This window comes from Panthera tigris, chromosome B3 (assembly GCF_018350195.1).
Source record: "Panthera tigris isolate Pti1 chromosome B3, P.tigris_Pti1_mat1.1, whole genome shotgun sequence".
Classification (NCBI taxonomy): domain Eukaryota; kingdom Metazoa; phylum Chordata; class Mammalia; order Carnivora; family Felidae; genus Panthera; species Panthera tigris.
The window spans coordinates 41,415,848-41,437,905 of NC_056665.1; the positions used below are offsets into that span (position 1 = coordinate 41,415,848).

General features: G+C 36.8%; 1 protein-coding gene across 7 annotated transcripts in view; it reads right to left on the reverse strand.

Annotated features, from left to right (window-relative positions):
* Nucleotides 1-22,058, reverse strand: part of USP3 (ubiquitin specific peptidase 3) — a 102,377-nt gene that overhangs the window by 74,557 nt on the left and 5,762 nt on the right. Inside the window, exons 1-2 of one of the 7 annotated variants that reach the window (XM_042988693.1) lie at nt 7,569-7,630; nt 7,254-7,422 (exon numbers count right to left, since the gene is read on the reverse strand). The exons of 3 other annotated variants lie outside the window; for them this stretch is intronic. The gene's annotated coding sequence lies outside the window, so the exon portion shown is untranslated. Of the gene's footprint in view, nt 1-7,253; nt 7,423-7,568; nt 7,631-22,058 lie in introns of those variants that run through there. 3 more of the 7 variants (XM_042988695.1, XM_042988694.1, XM_042988692.1) reach the window with 3 other exon arrangements.

Consider the following 22,058-nt stretch of genomic DNA (forward strand, 5'->3'; position numbering starts at 1 on the left):
AAATGAGAAAAAAATCTAGAGTAATATCACTATCACTTTGGTGTGTTTTCTATGAAGTATTCCTTTTTCCTCCTTATAGTTGGAACTATACACACAGCACATACAACTTTATAAACTAATTTCTCCACTGTCAGCATATTAAATGCATTTCTGCATGCTGTTGAATTTAGAACAACATATTCTACATCTTGTGTTATAGCATCTCAATTAACTCAAAAAGTTTTATTAGCTTTTTAATTTCTCAATGTCAAATTTTAAAATAGTACCCTGAGGCTAGGGCAGAAAGAAATGGGAGTAACTACTTAATGGGTATAGAGTTTATTTTGAGATGATGAAAATGTCTCAGAACTAGATAGAGGTCATGGCTGTAGATGTACTAAATGCCACTGAATTTTTCACTTTAAAATGGTTCATTTTGTTATGTGAATTGTACCTCAATAAAATAAATAAGTAGGTAAACAGGTATGTTACACAGGGATGAAGAAAGAGAATAAAAGAAAATACAGTATTGACTTTCAGAAATACTGCAAAAAGTGACTGTGCCTTTGAATAAAACTCAAAAAAGACTTCACTTCCTAAGTTAAGAAACCTGACTTCTTCTAACATGAATATTTACAGTAAGAAGGTTGGTCTTGGCTATTTAAATGACAGTGCTTTCTGAGGGCTTAATACTTTAACAGCAAAAAAACATTTGAAAGCTAAAAAACTATAGAGAATAGGGTTATGATGAGACATTCTGAAGCCACTTATTGCACTGTGTTGGGGAACAGTCACCGTTTATACATACCTTATCCAAATTAAAAACCTTTTTTAAAAAAAAAATTTATATTCTTTTCTTTTTGAGAGAGACAAAGACAAAGAGAAAGAGAGAGAGAGCATGAGCAGGGGAGGAGCAGAGAGAGGAGACACAGAATCCAAAGCAGGCTCCAGGCTCTGAGCTGTCAGCAGAGCTCAACACGGGGTTCAAACTCACAAGCCATGAGATCATAGCGTGAGCCGAAGTCGGACATTTAACTGACTGAGTCACCCAGGCACTCCCAAACAAGGAACCTTTAATGTACCCCACTGTAGGGGTACATTAAACTAACTTTCAATTGTTGTTGAGAACAAGACGTAGCATGAATAAAAGAACACTACAAATAATTTTAAAATTATTTATTTTATCACCTTAAGGGGCACTATCTTATAAAAGGTAGTCTCAGTTTATAGGCAGATGAGTTTCAAAAGTTTATCTGTAGGATGAACATATTGTCCATGGAAACAGTATTAGAAGTTTCCCAGGCTCTTCTATAAAATGCTAGATGAACCATAATGTAACTGAAATAATATACAGTTGACCCTTGAACAATGCAGGGAGGGTTTAGGGTCCCAACCCTACACAGTCAAAAATCCATATATAACTTTTGACTCCCCAAAAACTTAACTACTAATAGCCTATAGTTGACTGTAAGTGTTAGTGATAACATAAACAGTCCATTAACATATATTTTGTATGCTATATAAGAGTAAGCTAAAGAAAATATTAAGAAAATCATAAGAGAAAGCACATTTACAGTACTACACTATATTTACTGAAAAAATCCACATATAAGTAGACCCACATAGTTCAAACCTGTGTTGATCAAGGGTAGACCATATATATACATATATATATATGTTTTTTTTAAAAACACAACCACACAGAGTCAATAAAAATGTTTTTAAGCTATGAATATTCATACTATCTATTCAGTGAAAAATAAAAATATTAAACTGAAGAGGTTTTATTTTTTTTAAATCTTAAATGCTAGAACTTGACAGAAACAGTTATAAGGATAGAAACTTGTAGAAGTTTAAAAAGATAAATCTAAGAACTTATTAGAGCTCTTTTTATTACACCTAATTATACTTAAAGGTGATATCAAGGCAAGGAAGTCAGGTGGTGTATTTCTCAGTTACACTTGGCCCCGACAGAGTCACTGGATCTCATAAATGGAGTTTTGCCTTTACTCAGATTATAAAATGTCCTCAAAGTTACTCTTTCTTTCACCAATCTCTCCAATTTATTTGGATTCTTCCAACTGTAAGCTAAGCTTGGGCATCTCAGCTCAGAGGTTGGTACTAACTAGGCTCCCTCTACTCTCCTCCTTCAACTATGGCATCACAACCTTCCTCTGGCCCTGTTCTCACCTCAGCCACAAACTCTACAGTTTGGCAAAAGGGCCTTTTTGGAGGTAGAGAGTCTTGATCTTCTCCTGGCTAGAGCCAGTCTCCAGAAGGTAGAAGCTGTAACACATATGCTGAGAGGGGTGAAGGAGCACCAGCCTCTAAAACATGCTCATGCCAGATCTTCTTCCTAAAAGCCCCAAAGTTTTAACTCTCCTGGAAACCAGGAGGTGAGAACTAATAGGGCACACAGGCAGAGGGAAGGCATCCAAGTGATCTATGACCAAAATGATTTTATTCCTTAACTACTTTTGCAAAAGGAATGGTAGTGTGCTCCTTTATCAAGAGATAAAGAAAGGCAGAAAACTAGGGGCCCATTTTGTGCTTAAAGGGTCATTTACACACAAATGTTTTCAGCTTGTGTTCCGAAGACAAGGAGTTCGTTCACAAGACAAGATGGCATCCACATTGAATACAACGTTCTTTCCACATAACCACTGATATCCAATATCCTTAGTAGTCACTACCTAGAACCTAATAATATACAGGACATTTGATATTCAAAGCCTATCAACAACTCTCATGAAATTCTAAAAATGTTTTTAATAAAACATCATGCACCAATGCTTATGATACAACTTAGTCACTGTTTCTACCCACAAAATAGTTCAAGCATACAGCACTGACAGGCAAGCCACCTATAGTGCATCCATTACTCACTAGTTGCTTCAACTCAAAGTGAGGCTCTTTACCTTCTTAAGAATTCAGAAAGGTGAGGATCCAATGACCAAGATTCTAGTCCTGGTTCTACCATTACTAGAACCAGAACTGAGAATATCAGGAGTGTCTGGGTGGCTCAATCAGTTATGTGTCTGACTCTTGATCTCAGGGTCATAAATTCAAGACCCTCATTGGGCTCAGTGCTGGAAATGGAGCCTACTTAAAAAAAATTTTTTGAGACCATCACTACTATTCTGGGTCTATTTCTTCATTGTAAAATGAAGACTAGGCGATAGGCATGTCCTCTCTAATCATAAAATTAGTCAAAGAATATAAGGAAAAAAATGAAACAATAATGTCATCTTCCCATATAGGCAGAAGTCTCCCAACTCTACTCTCCACCTAATCTGAAGGCCTAACACAAGGATTAATTGCTAATGTAGTATAAAATTCTAAACCAATGGTTTTCAGCTTTTTTTCCTGCCTCCCACCACTTGAGAGGCAAACACATTCCCACCACATCGCCCATCAGTAACAGCAACTCACTTCAACAGTGAGGGGTAGGAAGTGTAAGTGTATGGAATCACTGTATAAAACTGTTATAGACAAACACGGCTGCTATGACAGTAAAACTCAGAACACTACTCCCCCCAAACACACACAAAATTTTTTAAGTGTAGCACTCTAAAAATATTACCAGGCCATAAGAAAACATCCACAATACGGGTTTTTTAAAAAGCAAGTTCAGGGGCACCTGCGTGGCTCAGTCGGTTAGGCATCCGACTTCGGCTCAGGTCATGATCTCACGGTCTGTGGGTTCGAGCCCCGCGCCGGGCTCTGTGCTGACAGCTCAGAGCCTGGAGCCTGTTTCAGATTCTGTGTCTCCCTCTTTCTCTGACCCTCCCCTGTTCATGCTCTCTCTCTGTCTCAAAAATAAATAAATGTTAAAAAAATAAAAAAAAAAAGCAAGTTCACTTTTATCTAATTCATATTTATCTAGGTCATACTATGTATCAGGCACCATGGCAACCACTTTATGAATATTACTTAATCTAATCCTCTAAAATCCAATAAGGAATATATTATTCTTTGTACAGATAAGCAAACTAAGGCATAGACAAGGTATGTAACTTGCTAAGTTAGTAAGTGACAGAACTGGAAATCAAACTCTGTTTGAAGGCACGGATGGCTATAAAGCAGTAAGTCCAGAAGGTTGTCATATTTTTAGAAAGATTTTATACTATGTGTTTCCGTGTGTATATTATATACCTGTTTACGGAATTTTTAAAGTCTGAAAAGATATATAGTATATAACTGTTAGTGGTTATGTAAAACAAATGGGATGGAGGATTGGAGCCACATGGGCCTATTTTCTACTACAGTGTTTGAATTTTTTTCAGAAACCATTACTACTTGTATAGTAAAATTTTTAAATGGCTTAAATTTAAAGATGCTGATAATATGAAGTTGCCCTAATGAAACAGACTTAATTCTAAATTATTAAGCATGAGTGGTAAATTATATCAAAATCCAAGACTACAACTTACGGGTTTGTAAAAATATAATCAGTGAAAACAAAATTTTTGCAGGTGTTATTCAAAACACACACACATACACATTACACAAAAGTGTCAATAGTAAAAGTGTTATTGCCTGTGAAACTGAAGAACAGAGCAGTATTATCATAAAAATTCTATGAGTATTCCAGTAAATATAAGTAGAACAATATTCTAGGACTAAACCAGCTTACCCTCTAACTAATGTATTTTTAGATATTTAAGAGCAAGGCATATAATCTTCTTTATACCATAAATATTATTTGAACCATATGTTCACAAGCCTATTCTATGCTACAAATTCTGAAGTCTCTATCTTCAACTCGAATCCTCTGAAATCACTGGGGGAAAAGAGTTGGTAAAGTCACATAAAGACAGCAAGAACTGGGCCACAATGTAGTCCAGAAAAGAAGAAATCCAGCTATACTAATCAAACGCCAAAGGTGCCAGAGCAGTTTGAACACAGCCAAAATCATTGTCTGTCGCACCCCATCACCCAATGCTGTTCATTCTGGGAGTGGGCATCGGGTTCCCAAGGAACAGAGAAATAGGAGAGTTCTCTTAAAAAGCAACGGGAGGTGCCAAGGGCCAAAGAAGTAAGTCAATGCAGAGTCTGGGAGACTAGGCAGAGGTCCAAATACTAGAGGGAGGGGAGGAGGAGGGAGCAAGGAGGGTGCAGAGGAGGAGGAGAAGATGATGATGGTGACAACGATGACCACCAAGCATGAGCACCAAATCCAAAGGGGAAAGAAGTGGCAGGGAGGGACTCAAGGCCAAGATCACAGAACAAAGAGTTCAGGGCCAAGGCAGGAAAAGCAATTATGAAGCAAAGCGTACCTTGGTCGCCTTTCCACTTTGCCCCATAAGAACCTTTTCTACCTTCTTCCTTCTGGCAGCTCTCTCCTGCTCACTCCCATTCTTATTCAAGGCTAGCAATCCATTAATCTCTCCTGAATCATTAAATAAGTAAATTGTTTTCTGGTAAAGTCACGGTTCAGTATTTCTCATAATCCTTCTCTCCTGTTTAATGGCCCTGTGATAGATTAAAGATAGCCACAAATACTTTCACATTCCTTCCATCGAGAGGTAGGTCTATGTCCTCATTCTTTGAATTTGGCAGGCTCTGTAACTGCCCTGATCAACTGAATATAAGAGAAGAGACTCTGTATCCATTTACAAGTCCAGACCTTAAGAAACTGACAGCTTACTCTTGATATTACTTGGAATGCTTACTCTTGGAAAAGCCAGCCACCATCTAAGGAGTCTGATCATCCTGAGACCAACATACTATGAGAAACCCATGCCACATCGAGAGATATTGGAGAATACGATACCATGGGATCAGGGGTTGGGAAAGGAAGAGAGACTATGGAGCACAGAAGCACCAGACATGTGAATTAAGAAGCCATCTTGGAAGAAGACGGCTCCAGCCCTAAGTACTCCATAAGATGCAACACAAGCCAAATTCCTCCTGAATTCCTGATTCACACAAAATCATAAGCAACATAAAATGGTTGCTTTAAGCTATTAACATGTAGCTTTGATATGCAGCAGTAGACAACCAGAAAACCACATCTAGAAAGAGAGCTATCAGTGATATAGCATCCATCACTCACACCTACCAAACTCACTGAAATGATTGACATTGTTTAAGAGAAGCGAGGATGGGAACCTTCAAAAGGTTCTACCCATACGAATCAAAATTATATAAGGGCTAGACTATCCTCTCTGCAATAGAGGTAGTAAGAGAGTAAAGACATGGTGGTCTATCATCAACTAAACTGCCATCATCTCTGGGACTGGCTCTTTCTATATCCTCTCAATATTTTAATAACTCAAATCCAGATGTGCTGTCACTACCATATGACAACCTAACTCTTATTTGAGCACAAAAATCACTTCTAATGTTGCCCTATATTATAAAAACAAACTTCAAATTTCAAAAACACTATTCCCATAGCAACCCCAAATTCTGAATAAAGATTCTTATGGAAGTGTTATGGGCACTTTCAAGAATTCCTTTTCTCTCCTTTAAAACTACAAAGCCTCAGGGCACCTGGGTAGCTTGGTCAGTTAAGGATCCAACTTTCTTTTTCTTTTTTTTTTTTTTTGTTCTTTTTAAATGTTTACTTATTTTTGAGAGAGAGCGAGACAGAGCATGAGCAGGGGTGGGGCAGAGAGAGAGGCAGATACAGAATCTGAACCAGGGCACAGGCTCCAGCTGCCAGCACAGAACCCAACGCAGGGCTCGAAGCCACGAACTGTGAGATCATGACCCAAGCCGAAGTTGGAGGCTTAGCTGATTGAGCCGCCCAGGTGTCCCAGGAGCTTATCCTTCTTCTTCTTTTTTTTTTTTTGGTCTCTCTGGATTATTTTTTTTTTAAGTTTATCTATTTATTTTGAGAGAGAGTGAGCAAGCAAGCAGGGGAGGGCAGACAGAGAGGGAAAGAGAAGGTCCCAAACAGGTTCTGTGCTGGGACCAAAGCGGAGCTCAAACTCACGAACCATGAGATCATGACCTGAGCTGAAGCCAAGATGGGAAGCTTAACCAACTGAGCCAGCCGGGCATCCCCAGGAATATGCTCTTTAATAAGCATTCTGGGTAACCTCAGATTTTACAGAAGGTTCGATTGGAAAAACTGTATAGTTATGAATGAATACTCTATCTCTGTTTCCAATTCTATCTTCGCTCTAAGAGTTCTAACATACTCCTCAGCCAGCCTGACTTGATCCCTATCTTACTCAGCAATGTCTGATCCCAGGCCTTTCTAGCTGGGATCAAGAGTCCCCCCATCCTATCTAGAATGCCAAGATTTCTGAGGAAGTACTCACACTTTTCTCTTGGATTTCTGAGAAAATTGCTGGATGGCCAGCCTAGAAGAAGGAACAGGAAAAGGACGGGCACAATGGCCAGAACTCCTTTCTATATCATTTTGGTTGAACTAGGCAGAGGCCTTGATCATCTGCCCTTGACTCAATGCTGCCAAAAGAAATCTTCCTTCTTTAACACAAAAAATACACCAAATGATTAGGTTAACCCTTATAGGAAGGTAGCTGTTACTCTACAGACTCAAAATAAACATGTTAAGAGGTCATGTGACATAATGAAGCAAGCATGGGCTTCATAACCAACAGTTTTACGTTTACCTTCTAGCTTTACCATTGTTTTATTCTGTGACCTTAAGAGGCTGGTTCCAGAGCTAGCTTCTTCATCTGGAATAAAGGACAAACACCACCTCACATGGCTATGGTAAAGATTTCCTAAGACAAAAGATACAAAGTGCACAGCAAAGGACCTAACAAAGAGACAGCACCAGTGACTGTCAGTTTATTTCCCTCAAAAATGTATTAAAAAGAATAAAATGGCTGCCAGGGGTTAATTCTGGTGGCTGCTATTATATATAATACAGTTAACATATGTCCACATATACCATGAGTACCAATTCTCAGAATTTTTTACCTTAGTTTACACTCACTAAAAGGAATTGCAGCTGACAATTCTTTTTCATAAAAAAATTCAAATACATAAGTCACATTAAAGTCAGCAAAAATCCCTCAGAAACCCCTCCTATATCTGACCTAAAATTATAATATTCAAAACATCAAATGAAAGAGGTAAAATAGTCAATTTTAAGAAGTTTATTTCAAAATTGATTGAAGTACGATAACCACCTTAATGTCAGAATCATTAAATTTTACATATCCAATGTAAAAGAAATATACTGTATTTAGAAAGCAAATGCATTTTAGATGTACATTTTGAGAGATGTGCAAAGAGGTTTAAATAACTTAATAAAAAGACACAGATAAAATATTTAAGTACAGAAACGACTTAAGTGTCAAAACCACACTGAAATACACTCAACTCAAAGGTATTTAGAACAGAGATTATATGATGGCTCACCAATCTAATCAAGCAAAATATACCTTGGGTATTCCAATATCCAATACAATGCACTAAGCCAAGTCATTAAAAAAATTTTTTAATTTATTTATTTTTAATGAAGTATAGTTGACACACAATGTTACATTAGTTTAAGGTATACAACAGTGATTTGACAACTCTATATCACCACAAGTATAGCTACCATCTGTCATTATACAACACTATTACAATACCATTGTACATGCGCTATGCTTTACCTTTCATCCCCATGACTTAAACATTCCGTAACTAGAAACCTGTACCTCCCACTCCCTTTCACCCATTTCCCTGTCTCTCCACCCCTCCCCTCTGGCAACCACTAATCTGTTCTCTGTTTATGGGGTCTGTTTCTGCTTTGCTTGTTTGTTTTGCTTTTTAGATTCCACATAGAAGTGAAATCATATGGTACTTGTCTTTCTGACTTATTTCACTTAGCATTATACCTTCTAGGTCCATCATGTTGCTGCAAATGCCAAGATCTCATTATTTTTGATGGCTGAGTAATATTCCTGTGTGTGTGTGTGTGTGTGTGTGTGTGTGTATAAAACATCTTTTTTATCCATTCATCTATCAGTCTACACTTGAGTTGCTTCCTTATTTTGGCCACTCTAAATAACACTGCAATAAACACGGGGGTATATATATCTTTTTTGAATTAGTGTTTTCATTTTCTTTGGGTAAACATAAATATTTTTTAAGTTTCCAATTCTTTTTTAGCAAATTTCTTTTTAGCAAAGAAGAAAATAGGAATGATTTTAAATCACACCAAATTAAATATATGGTGTTCAGCCAATTTTTATGAACCAGTAGGCTGAAATTTAATTCCTCTTTATCCACCTTATTACCAGATTCTCTTTAAGAAGCAGTGTCCTTGGGGCGCCTGGGTGGCTCAGTCAGTTAAGCGTCCAACTCTTGGTTTTAGTTCAGTTCATGATCTCACAGTTCATGAGTTTGAGCCCTGCATCAGGCTCTCTGCTGTCAACACAGAGCCCACTTCGGATCCTCTGTCCCCTCTCTTTGCCCTTCCCCAGCTCAAGTTCTCTCTCCCTCGCTCTCTGTCTCAAAACTAAACAAACATTAAAAAAAAAAAAAAAGCCAAGTCTTTGGCTCTTTGACGCTAATTTTGAGACTGTGCTCTAACCTACTTTTCCAACCTTTTCCATGTCAGGACATGCACAGAAAATGATCAACATCTGTATGGCACATGCACATAAACTCAAAAGGCTTCTCTTAACCAAAAGTGATCTATTGGGAGGCTACAGCTACCCTTAGGCTGAGGGAATCATTACCTCAACACATGTATAATCATTCATGGTCCCTGTGATGGGAAACTGTACTAGCCAATGTTTTACATGGTTATCTACTAATGTAGGAAGAAGTCTTCCTTCTGCTGCAATGCCCACGTATTGGAACAAAAGACTGGAAGTCCTCAGCCACCTGAGAGGGCCAGCAGCATTATCTGGGAATCCAAGAAGCCATTCCTTTGAAAATCTGCAGTTTATAATATTGACTAATGCTCTGAGACCATCAGAGAAAACAGATGCCCAAATATCCACTTCTGTCTCATCCAATGCAATTCTATAACCCCAGGGAGCAGCCAGTCAGCAGTACAACTTGAAGGAACCTAACACAAATTAAAAGAAAGAAAGAAGTCCCAGAAACAGTTCAGTCTGCACACTCAGGTGGTAAAATAGCATTGATTAGCATGCACAAGGAGCAGTCAACTGCTTAAAATGAAACTGGGCCCAGAACACATATGATTAGCTATTATGTACTGACTAAAAATGTTTCCAAGGCCACTTAGAGCTCTCTGATTTCAAGGTTTCTCAAACAGAAAAATAATTACAACACAGTATTTCCCTTCAACAGCCTTAAATACATTTGTAAGGCCAAAGCAGATGGGAAGACATGAGCAGGCAGGCAAATAGGTTGAGGTATAATTATAAAATGACTTACACATTACTGCTCACACAACTAAAAAGTTAAAATTTCCAATACGCTTGATACAAAAGCATATCTGTACAAGGTTATTAATTGAAACATTATTTGTAATTGTAAAACATTGGAAACAACCTAAATATAGGAGCCAAAACACAGGAGAATTGTTGAATTCACTGTGACCCATCCAAAGATGGAGTACTATGAAGCTGTTAAAAAATAATACGGAGGGGCGCCTGGGTGGCTCAGTCTGTTGAGCATCCGACTTCAGCTCAGGTCATGATCTCATAGCTCATGAGTCTGAGCGCCATATCAGGCTCTGTATTGACAGCTCAGAGCCTAAAGCCTGCTTCAGATTCTGTGTCTCCTTCTCTCTCTCTGCCCTTCCCAGCTTGTGCTCGCTCACTCTATCAAAAATAAGCAAACATTAAACAAAATTCTTACAAACATAAAATGATATACAGGGTATACTGTTAAATAAAAGAAGCAAAGTCCAGTGCAGTCTGTGCTGCCAGTGCAGAGCCCTACATGGGGCTTGAACCCATGAACCGCGAGATCATGACCTGAGCCAAAACTAAGAGTCAACCACTTACCCAACTGAGCTACCCAGGCACCCCCCCCCCCAACCAGTATAGCTTTAACTTTTGGAACCATGCTAATGTTTTATACACTCAAAAAGTAAAATAAAAATCAGCTTTTAAAGATAAAGTGAAAAAAATCCAAAATGGGAATCAAATGCAAATGAACCCAAATGTAAATCAAATAAATAAGTTTATTAAAAGACAGAAAGTAACCTAAGTGGCTTTTGAGCATAATACTTTATATATTGTCAGTATACAGACAAACATAACTATAAACAAATATTGAACTCTAGTTAAAAGGGGTTTTCTTTATAATGGTATGGGTTAGCAGTTCTGGAACTACTTTCTCTGATTATGGCACACAGAACAAATAAGTACATATACTGAGGAAAATGAGAACCAGATTTTCAATGTCAGAGAAGAGAATTGCAAATATGAAAAGGCTGTTGAAGGGAAATACTGGGCAAGACCAGACCTGTATTGTTGAATTGGAATTATAAGGATTAATATGAACTCACACACACACACACACACACATAGACATGTGCATTTATTTATATTTCTTAGCTCTTATTTGCTGAGATGTCCTAGTTTACAAACATCACTCCCACTAAACAGAGTAAGGGATACTTGGAAAAATGGCTGACTCCAAGGCTGGGGAAGGCTGAGTATAAGACGAGACTGGAGTATCCTGTGTCAGAAAGTAAGAAAGAGCTCAAACAACAATAGGGACATGTCAAAACTATAGCTTAAGTTGCCCCCACTAGTCAAATATATGCTAATATGAGCCTCAAATTATAACAGTATCACAGAATAAAATTTAAAAAATCTATGAGTCCATACTAACACAATAAATGAATAAATAAATAGGTGGGAGAGAAAGGAAAGCTCTTCTCTACAGAATACTAATATATTTAGAAGAAATACAAATTAAAAATTCAACATCGTAAAAAAAAAAAATTCAACATCTCGCAACCATCCTACTAATAAGTGATTCAGTCAAGAATCATCAATGGATGCTAAATTATTGGGTGAAAGCTTGGAACAGTATATACACACAAATTCTAAAGGACCTCCAAAAAAGATACTAATAGCAAAAGGAAAAATAGTAACTTTACAGTGGAATAACGTTGTAAATATTACCTTAATACTGGAAGTTAACATTACCAAAAATGAGACAAACCAACATCATATACCTCTTGATAGGATGTCCTGAGAAGACACATTACTTTTGTAGTAGTCCTATGAAAAAAGTGCATGACCTGAATCTAATCATGAGAAAATATCAGAAAAACTCAAATTGAAGTACATTTTATAAAATAATTGGCCTGTATTCTTTAAAAATACCATGATCTGAAAGATAAAAGCCAACAAACGGTTCCAGATTAAAGAAAACTAAAGAGTTATGACAACAAAATGAAATGCATGATCCTGGATTAGATCTGAGGTAGCTAGGTAGGTGTAACACAAAGGAAAAGTGCTGTAAAGGACATACATAAGGGACATTACTGGGACAACTGGAGAAATCTGAATATGGAATGTGCATACCATTAATATTCTATCAGTATTAATGTCCTGTTTTCACCAATATCCTACACTTACTGAAAAGAAACTCCTTGTTCTTAGAAAAAACACAAACTAAAGTATTTATTGACAAAGAAGCATTTTATCTGCAAATTACTCAGGGGGGAAATATACAAACAGAGGGTGCATACATAAATAACACAAATGGGGTAAAATGTTAATGATTGGTGAGTCTAGGCAAACACTCTTAACCATAGAGAACTGATGGTTACCAAAGAGGGGAGGGAATGGGTTAAACAAGTGATGGGGATTAAGGAGGGCACTTGTTGTAATGAGCACTGCGTGTTGTTTGAAAGTGTGGAATCATTAAATTCTAAACCTGAAACCAGTATTACACTGTATGTTAACTAACTGGAATTTAAATAAAACCTTGGGGGAAAAAAAGTACATGGGAGTTCTTTGTACCATTCTTAGCAATGTGTCTCTAAGTGTGGAATTATATCAAAATACAAGTTTTTGGAGATTAAAAAAAATTTTATTCTTTACTTCCAATTCAGGACACACTTTTTGGGGCACCTAGATGGTTCAGTCAGTTAAGCATCCGACTTCGGCTCAGGTCATGATCTCATGGTTTGTGGGTTCGAGCCCCCCACATTGTGCTCTCTGCTGTCAGCAAGGAGTCCACTGGCTTCAGATCCTCTGTCCTCCCCCCTCTCTCTCTGCTGCTCCCCCGCTCATTCTCTCTCTCTCTCAAAATAAATAAATAAACTTTTAAAAAGTTAATTAATTTAAAAAGAACACACTTTTTTTAAAATACCAAAACACAAGGAACAAGGCTAAATTACCAATGCACAGAGCCAAAGAGTTTTATGAACCCAGCATTAACTCCACTATATTGATGATGAACTAATCCAGTAAAAATATTCCAACATATTAAATGTAGTAGTCCAAAAGACCTTACAACTTTATTTTACATATTCAAAGTCTGGCTTGTGATTTGGTTTCCTAAGCAGAGTCAAAAAACCCCTCTGGTCTACCTAGTTTTTCTGCTGACTCTAATAGAAACAATATCTTGCTCTGTCCATCAGAGAAGGTAAATCTGAGTTTGAATTTTTACTCAGAGTAAGGCAAAAGTTCAGTCTCAGTGATTTAACTATCTGAATGATAATTAGTAAGATCCATTTTTGATAGGACAAAGATCTTGCCCTAAAAACAGATTTAAAATATTTCATTTAAAAATAGACACCAAATTAAACATGGCAGACCAACTTCTCTCTAATCTCCTGTTCCTAACATCCCACTAAAATGACAATAAAGGAATTAAATTGATAATAATTTACAAGGATAAAGAGAACATGTGAGGCAACCAAAGCACACAAAAGATTTCAACATGTTTTTGGAAGTCAGGAAGAAGTTAGAGGAGCTTTAAGAATCTTAGTGGTGCAAAGGAAGCTACAACCTAACTGCCAGCAGAAAAGAATGCAGACAGGAGGTGGCCCTGGACTCAGGGACACTAGGCACAGCAGACAGCAGGAGAAGGACAGGATTGAAAACAATGGATCTAAGGGCTGTAAGGAACAACTGAATCATGAAACTTCCTACACCCTGATGTCAGAGCATTCGTGGCCAGGTGTATAGCCTGGGAAAACTGGAAAACTGAAAAACTGAATAGAGCTAAAAAAAAGTTCTCATACAGACATCTTCAGTGTCACCTTCAATGAAAAAAGTTCCCTTACCTCATAGCAAAGCCAAATATAAACAAGCCCCATCAACTCACGAAGCTTTTTAGTACCTCACTCTTGTATGAAGACAGACAGACAAAGATTAAACAAATCCTTGAAAAAACCCCTAGTCTGAATCCTTTTAAAAGAAAGGAACACCTGGCTGGCTCAGGCGGTAGAGCATGCAACTCTGGACCTCAGGGTCATGAGTTCAAGCCCCATGTTAGGCACAGAAATTACTTAGAAAAGAAAAGAAAAGAAAAGAAAAGAAAAGAAAAGAAAAGAAAAGAAAAGAAGGAAGGAAGAAAGGAAGAAAAGAAGGAAGGAAGAACAAAAGAACAAGAGGAATCCAGAGGAAACAAATAATGTTGTAGCACAGAAGCACAGAAGAACTTTAAAACAAATTCTAAAACTCTGGAGTAATAGAAGATACTGCAAAAAAGCAATAGGATATATGAAGAGGCAATGGTCAGAAAAACAAGAAAAAGCTCTTGAAAATTAAAAATATGATTATCAAAATTCAATAAAAAGGATAGAAGAAAAAAGTAAGGAACTATTTCAGGAACTGGAGCCAAAGGGAAAAGAAATAAAAAGATAAGAAAATTGCAAGTTCTATCCAGGACAACCAACATTCAATTAATAGGAGTTCCAGAAAGAAAAAAGAACAAATTGAGAGATGTGAGTATGGGAAGATAAGTATGCTATCACACATGGAAACTGAAAGGCCCCTTCAGTACCCATCACAATAAAAGAAAAACTACCCATACCAACACATATCACACTTTGAGATTTCAGAACACTAAGGATAAAAAGAATATCCTAAAAGCATCCAGAAAAAAGAATAAAAGGACATACACTATGTGAAGTCTTAATAATCAGAAAGGCATCAGGTTTCTCAACAGCAACACTGGAAGCCTAAAAACAAAGAAACAACACTTTTCTATTTCTCAGAGAAAAATCTTTTCTAACTAATATTCTATAGTCAGTCAAGCAATCAAGTATGAAGGTGGAATAAAAGTGTCAGGCTTGCATGGGGTCAAAAATCTGCCTTCTATGAGGAGGGGGCTGTATGACGTACTCCAACAAAAGTCTAATAAACCAAGAAAGAAAAAGAAATGGGATCCAGGAAATGGGAGATCTCAGTGACAAGAGAACAGCAAGGGAATAATAGGATAAAATAGGATAAAAAGTGCACAGTAGGCCTAGAGAACAATCTGTTCAAATAGGAGCAAGAAGGCCCTGGAAAAGAGGTCTTCAGAAAAAAAAAATAATAATAATACTAAGAGACTGTCTGCTTAAGTGCTTGAAAAACAATATTCATAGACATTTGACAAATTTAGAAGTAAATCTGGGAGAAATTTTGTAGAAGGCAAATTTTTTAAGAAAGGCAATTATTAACTCAAGGAAAAATAAAATTCTGGACAAGAAAGAAAAAGTAATCTCCATATTAACCAAAACTTGTACTCTAACTATATTGAGAAATGCAAAAATGGGCAGAAAGGAGGGTGGAAGAAACACTAGTGTCCCCATTTACCAGAGCAAGATGTCAAGAGATAAAGCCTAAAAGCAATAAATTAAGAAATAACAATGTATTACTTAGAAATATACAGGTATTTACCTGCATGAGAGAGAAAACTAAATGGGCCTTAAAGTGGTTGTCTATGGCAGTAAAATTGAGGGCAGAGGGGAGGGAAATTGCTGCTGTGTTTTAAACCTTTGGCTACTATGACTTAATTATGTACACGTATTACTTTTTGAAAACATGAATTAATCTTTAAAAGGTAAATTGATAAAGTCCTATCAATTCATGTAACTGCCCAAACCATTTTTTCATTATTACACGGCACTTAGTGATGTACGGAATTGCTGAATCACTATACCGTACACTTGAAACTAATATAAAACTGTATGTTAACTATACTGGAATTAAAATTTTTTAAAAATCTCTTACATGACATAAAATTTACAATAGCAACTTATCATATGAGGTGTGTTAGGCACACAGTGAAGTCCCTATATACTACAAGTAGAATTTGCAGAGCTAATTGTATGTGTTCTTTATTAGAGAATATAATTTCAAAACTGGCCAAAACGTGTCATCTATAGGTTAGCAGATCCAGTTACCTACAGAGCTAGAAAAGAGAGGGCATCTGGTCTTGCTGACTTCCCACATAGAGGCAAATTTTGATCCATAAGGCTGGTCCCCTCACCTGAGATTAAATGCTCAAGCATTTTAATCTATTTGGAAATTTCTGTAATCAGTTTTCAACATCAAATGCAAACAGCATATGGAAACAATGTATGTGAAACTATATAAGCCCCCAAACAGTAATGCATTAAATAAAATTGTTATTAGTCATTCTATCACAAACTCTGACTTCTTCAGACCTATTTTGGTGAAAAACCTAATGAAGCTATTATGTATGCTATATCTACCCTACCAGCCTTCAGCTAACTGCTGGAACTGTGCCCCTACCTCCAAATGAGGGGAAAGGGTAGTGGGGAGGAGGATTAAAACTACTAAAGCCAAAGCAGATTACCAAATCTAGAGTCAAAATGGGCCACTTTTGCCTTTGGAAGACCAGACACAAATAACTACAGAAAAATTACCAAGAGTTTATATTTATATCGTTTCAAAAATAACTTCCCCTATGAAGCAGATTATGCAGAATGAAAACAAAAGCCATGCATCACTTAAGAATAATTCTGATGGGGCACCTGGGTGGCTCAGTCGGTTAAGTGTCTGACTTCGGCTCAGGTCATGATCTCACAGTTTGTGAGTTCGAGCCCCGCGTCGGGCTCTGTGCTGACAGCTCAGAGCCTGGAGTGTGCTTCAGATTCCATGTCTCCCTCTCTCTCTGCCCTCCCCCGCTTGTGCTCTGTCTCTCTCTCTCAAAAATAAATAAACATTAAAAAAAAAAAAGAATAATTCTGACATCCAATTTTTCCATTTATTTCACATAGCAAGATCTAATCTATTCCATGCTTTTGCCAATAAACTGAGTAAGCAAATCCAATGGTAGTGAGATCTTCAAAAGAAAGCAATCAGGTCATAAATATAAACACCACACAACTATTATTTCAAAACAGCAAGTATATGCAATACAAGACTCATATATATATGTGTGTACATATATGAATATTTATAATTTATATTTATAAATAAATAAAATAAGTAAGAAGTTCAAGAACCTCCCATTGTCAAAGACTTTACTGAGAGAACAGGTTTAATATCTGCATTGTATAATTCTCTTCCTAGTTTTCTGTGGTTACATAATAAAGGGAAACAGTAAAGCACAAAGAGGTGGGGTGGGGAACACCACACTTGTATTTACTGGTATGCTGGGAACCTCTTCATTCTCCAAAAATCAGTGTGACTATGGAAAAAATGGAAAGAAAAACTATAAAATGGGCACATGGTTATATTCTGCCTAAGGGGCTAGATACCAAATATTACAGAAAATAGGCACCTGCAAACTCCAACAGCTGTTCTAATTGTTTAACAAAAAACAAGTGTTGGAATTTTATAAAAAATAGTAGACACAAATCTAAAATCTGACCCACACTTCCCCAAAATATCTATTAGTTGTTCAAAGAAGAAAAACCCACAAAAGCCTAAAAAATGTTTTTAAATGAGGCTCTAAAAAGACTACAAACAAACAAAACACTTAAAATAACTGAATGTAACTGATGTAGTAAAGCTCTCAAGTTAAACTCTCATGTCATGAATGCTGACGTCTGGCAACTACTGCATACCCATAAGGTAAAACTTGAGTCCTTAGTCGGGGCAGAGCAATTTCTCCAATGTTAATGCATCTCACAATTAACATTCGAAATAACTTTTTTTTAAATTTTTAAATATTTATTTATTATTTTTGAGACAGACAGAGCACAAGCTGGAGGGGGAAGAGAGAGAGGAAGGCACAGAGTCTGGAGCAGGCTCCAGGCTCTGAGCTGTCAGCACAGAGCCCAACACGGGGCTCAAACTCTCAAACCATGAGATCATGACCTGAGCAGAAGTTGGAGGCTCAACCAACTGAGCCACCCAGGCTCCCCTAACATTCAAAATAATTTAAGTGGAAGCTAGATTTAATCTCAAATAAATCAAAGGATGTTTAACAGTGTGGCATTAAAATTAAAAGCTCATCAATCAATAACCTAAGTACTGGACCCAAGAACTCTAAGAATGATTGACAGATTGATTGATGGATGTTTATTTATTTTTGAGAGAGAAACAGACAGACTGTGAGGGGGGTAGGGGCAGAGAGTAGGAAACACAGAATCCAAAGCAGGCTCCAGGCTCTGAGCTGTTAGCACAGAGCCTGACGCAGGGCTCAAACCCATGAACTGTGAGATCATGACCTGAGCCAGTCAGACACTTAACCGACTGAGCCACCCAGCCACGCCAGCAACTAACTCTAAGTTTTAAATAGAAGTTCTTTTTTTAAGAAATATTACATTAAAGCATTTCTCTAACATGTTATCTACCAATTTTTCCAAAACATTCTAGAGCAAAAACTGTTTCCTTGAAATTTCAGTATGATCTTCAAAAACTTTGACCAAAACATTACCATCCTAATATTGTGCAACAAATGTTCAAAACAAAGGAATGAATAATCTATTATTATACAATAAGTGTACTATCTTACAAGCAGTTAAATTAAACATGTAGGAATATGACAGTTAATCACCAGCCTGCTCTTTCTGATGATGAGATAGTACAAGAACAGTCTATAAAATGACGAGCCTTCAGGGTAGGTCAAGGATAAACAGGCAAACAGATGTTTACAAGGCTGTCTTAAACCTAACTAGAAAAAATATCAGGACTGAATGTCTACTCAAGATGGAAAACGGCCCACTGATAGAACTATTCAATCCTAAAGCACAGTACAAAGTCTTCACATAAAAACCAGCTGGTTATATCTTTCCAAAGATACAAGCTAGTTCATATTGTAAAAATAAACTTTGAATTCCCACCTTGTATTTATTAATCATGAAGCATTTAGCTAACACAAACACTAAGACAACTATAAACTTCAATGTCTAAGTTTAATTTCAACAATAGTTTTCAAAATCTGAAATGGCCTAAGTTCATCTGCATTTTATACATCTGTAAATAACACACATACATACTTTTCAATACTTAAGAGAGGGAAATCTGTTTTAATCTTTGTAGTCTAAAAACTATAATTAACCTTTATAAGAAATACAACTGGAAAATCTTAGACTATAACTAAGTGGAATCTACAAAGTACACTGGCCTAAAAGCAAAAATTCAAAAAACCTCTGAGCTACCAAAAGCAAAAGCAAAATTTCATATCTTAAGAATTCCCTATCTTCCCTACCCCATATGAAAACCACCTCCAAGAAGAATCTCCTCTACCAGAAACAAAATTTAAAAATGAGAAGGGACTTGGAGCACCTGGGTGGCTCAGGTGGTTAACCGCCGACTTCAGCTCAGGTCATGATCTTGCAGTTCATGAGTTCGAGCCCCATGTCAGGCTCTGCACTGACAGCTCAGAGCCTGGAGCCTGCTGTGGATTCTGTCTCCCTCTCTCTCCGCTCCTTCCCCACTTGTGCTCTCTCTGTCTCTTAAAAATAAACATTAAAAAAAAAATTAAAAATGAGAAGGACAACTTCAAGAGCAGAAGCACATTTATTTTTTCTTAATGTTTTATTTTTATTTTTGAGACAGCACAAGCAGAGGAGGGGCAAAGAAAGAGAGACCAGGATTTGAAGTGGGCTCTGAGCTGACAGCAGTGAGCCAATGAGCCCAATGTGGGGCTCAAATTCACGAACACAATGTGAGATCATGATCTGAGCTGAAGTCAGATGCTCACCCAGCCACCTAGGTGCTGGAAGAACAGAAGCGCATTTTAAAAATAACCAAAGGCTAACTGCATTTTATCCATTGCTATGTTGAGAAGGCTGATTTATTATATCTGAACTAAAGTAATATGAATTTCAGACAACAACAAAAAAAATTAGATCTGAACTGTAATGAAGTTATGACATTCAAAAACAGCAGTTTCTTCCAACCACATTACCAATCTTGTTCCAACTTGTCTGCACTTTAATCAATAAGCAGGGAGAGGAAAGGCTAATCAAATACAGAATTTTAAAATCAATTATTTTCAAAATGTGGAATTTAAAACATATTTCTGCCAAAAATCTTCAAAGGAATTATTTCCAGTATGTTTCCAAACACTTTAAATCCTTTAAATTATTAAGCACTAAGTTACTGGATGACAAAATAAAGACCCTGCTTTTTAAAAGGCAAGCTGAAAGTATGGTTTGAATGGTATTTGAATCTAAGCTTTGGGCTATCTCTAATACCCCCAAGCATCTTAAGCAACTCTCTTAATCTTTGTCTCAGTTTCACAATCCATAAAACAGGAAAAACTACAAGGATGGGCAGTTAATTAAATTAGTCAGGATTAAACGCTAGCAATCTTCTTTGAAGTTACTTTATGTTGTTCTCCATTCTCCTCCTACTCAGTAAAACTAATAGATGAGAAAACATCTGGAATTACTATAGATACTAACATCTGCAGACTCACAGCAGCTAAAAGATGATCTCTACATACAAGTTTCTATATTAAAAAGCATTCAAACCCCAAAAGATTCCAGGATACAACTGCAATGAACAAGTTTTAGGTAAATTTTCTTTCAATCTAAAAGACACCTACTCTTACCTACATTCTCAATTTAGACTTACTATGAATCACAGAGCATCTTGAGAGGTCTTGACACAAAATAATTCTAGGTAAGATGAACAAGCTGTTACTAATATCAATGCTATTCTCACCATTCTAAACTGTCAATCAAGGTAAGCTTCATCACAAATATACCATCCAAAAAGTACTAGCCCCTGCTGAGAATCTAAGTACTTCCTTCTAAGCCATCTGTCCAGGAAAGCTCTATTAAAACACCCAGAATGCAATTGCTCTCATGTCTAAAGGAGCTATGAATAAACATGAAACACTAAAATATATTAAACCGTATATATTTTCCACTTCAAGCACTGATAAACTACCTACCCAACTCTATTCCAATGCCTAGGCTGAACACCAAACCCATAAGGAGGGAGGTGGGAAACTGCAGTTAATCGAAGGATAATATTTTTTTTTTAAAGAAGGAGAAAAATAGGGGTGCCTGGGTGGCTCAGTCAGTTAAGCATCAGACTTCAGCTCAGGTCATAATCTCGTCATTTGTGGGGTCAAGCCACCATGTGGGGTTCTGTGCTGAGAACTTGGAGCCTGGAGCCTGCTTCAGATTATGGGTCTCTCTCTCTCTCTCTCTCTCTCTCTCTCTCTGCGCCTCCCCTGCTCACGCTCTGTCCCTGTCTCTCAAAAATATTTAAAAAAAAGAAAAAATATATAAAATAGCTCAAGAAAGAGAGAAAAACTCTAAAAGAAAGAAAAAAAACAAAGTTGGGGGAAATGTACATGTAAATTACTCCCTGATAGAAGAGAGACTCAATTAAATTTTTAAAACAGGAATTTAAATTACTCACTGAGCTCAAACTAAACTACTTACTCTCCTGCTTACTGAGCTACAAATACTACAAACGTAAGTATTTCTTTTTTTTTTTTTTTTTCAAACGTAAGTATTTCTAAATCTAGTTTCAACAATCCAAAAATGAATCTATTAAATTCCAGTAAAGAAGGAAATTGCATATATTAAAATGATTTAAAAAGTAGGATGTTATAAAGGCCTAAGGCTAATGCTGTAAAAGCAAATAATGATGAGAAGGAATTATTTTGAGAATAAATGAATAACGGGAAACCGAAACAAAGAGTTCACATTCTCCTCTTAACCCTATCCTTTCTTCTGCTTTGGACATGAAGGATATTCTTTGCATACTACTAAGAATACTATTTAGAAAATAACTTCTGATCAATGTGTCAAAACTTCACAACAGCAAAACGTTAGGCTCAATGCCCAG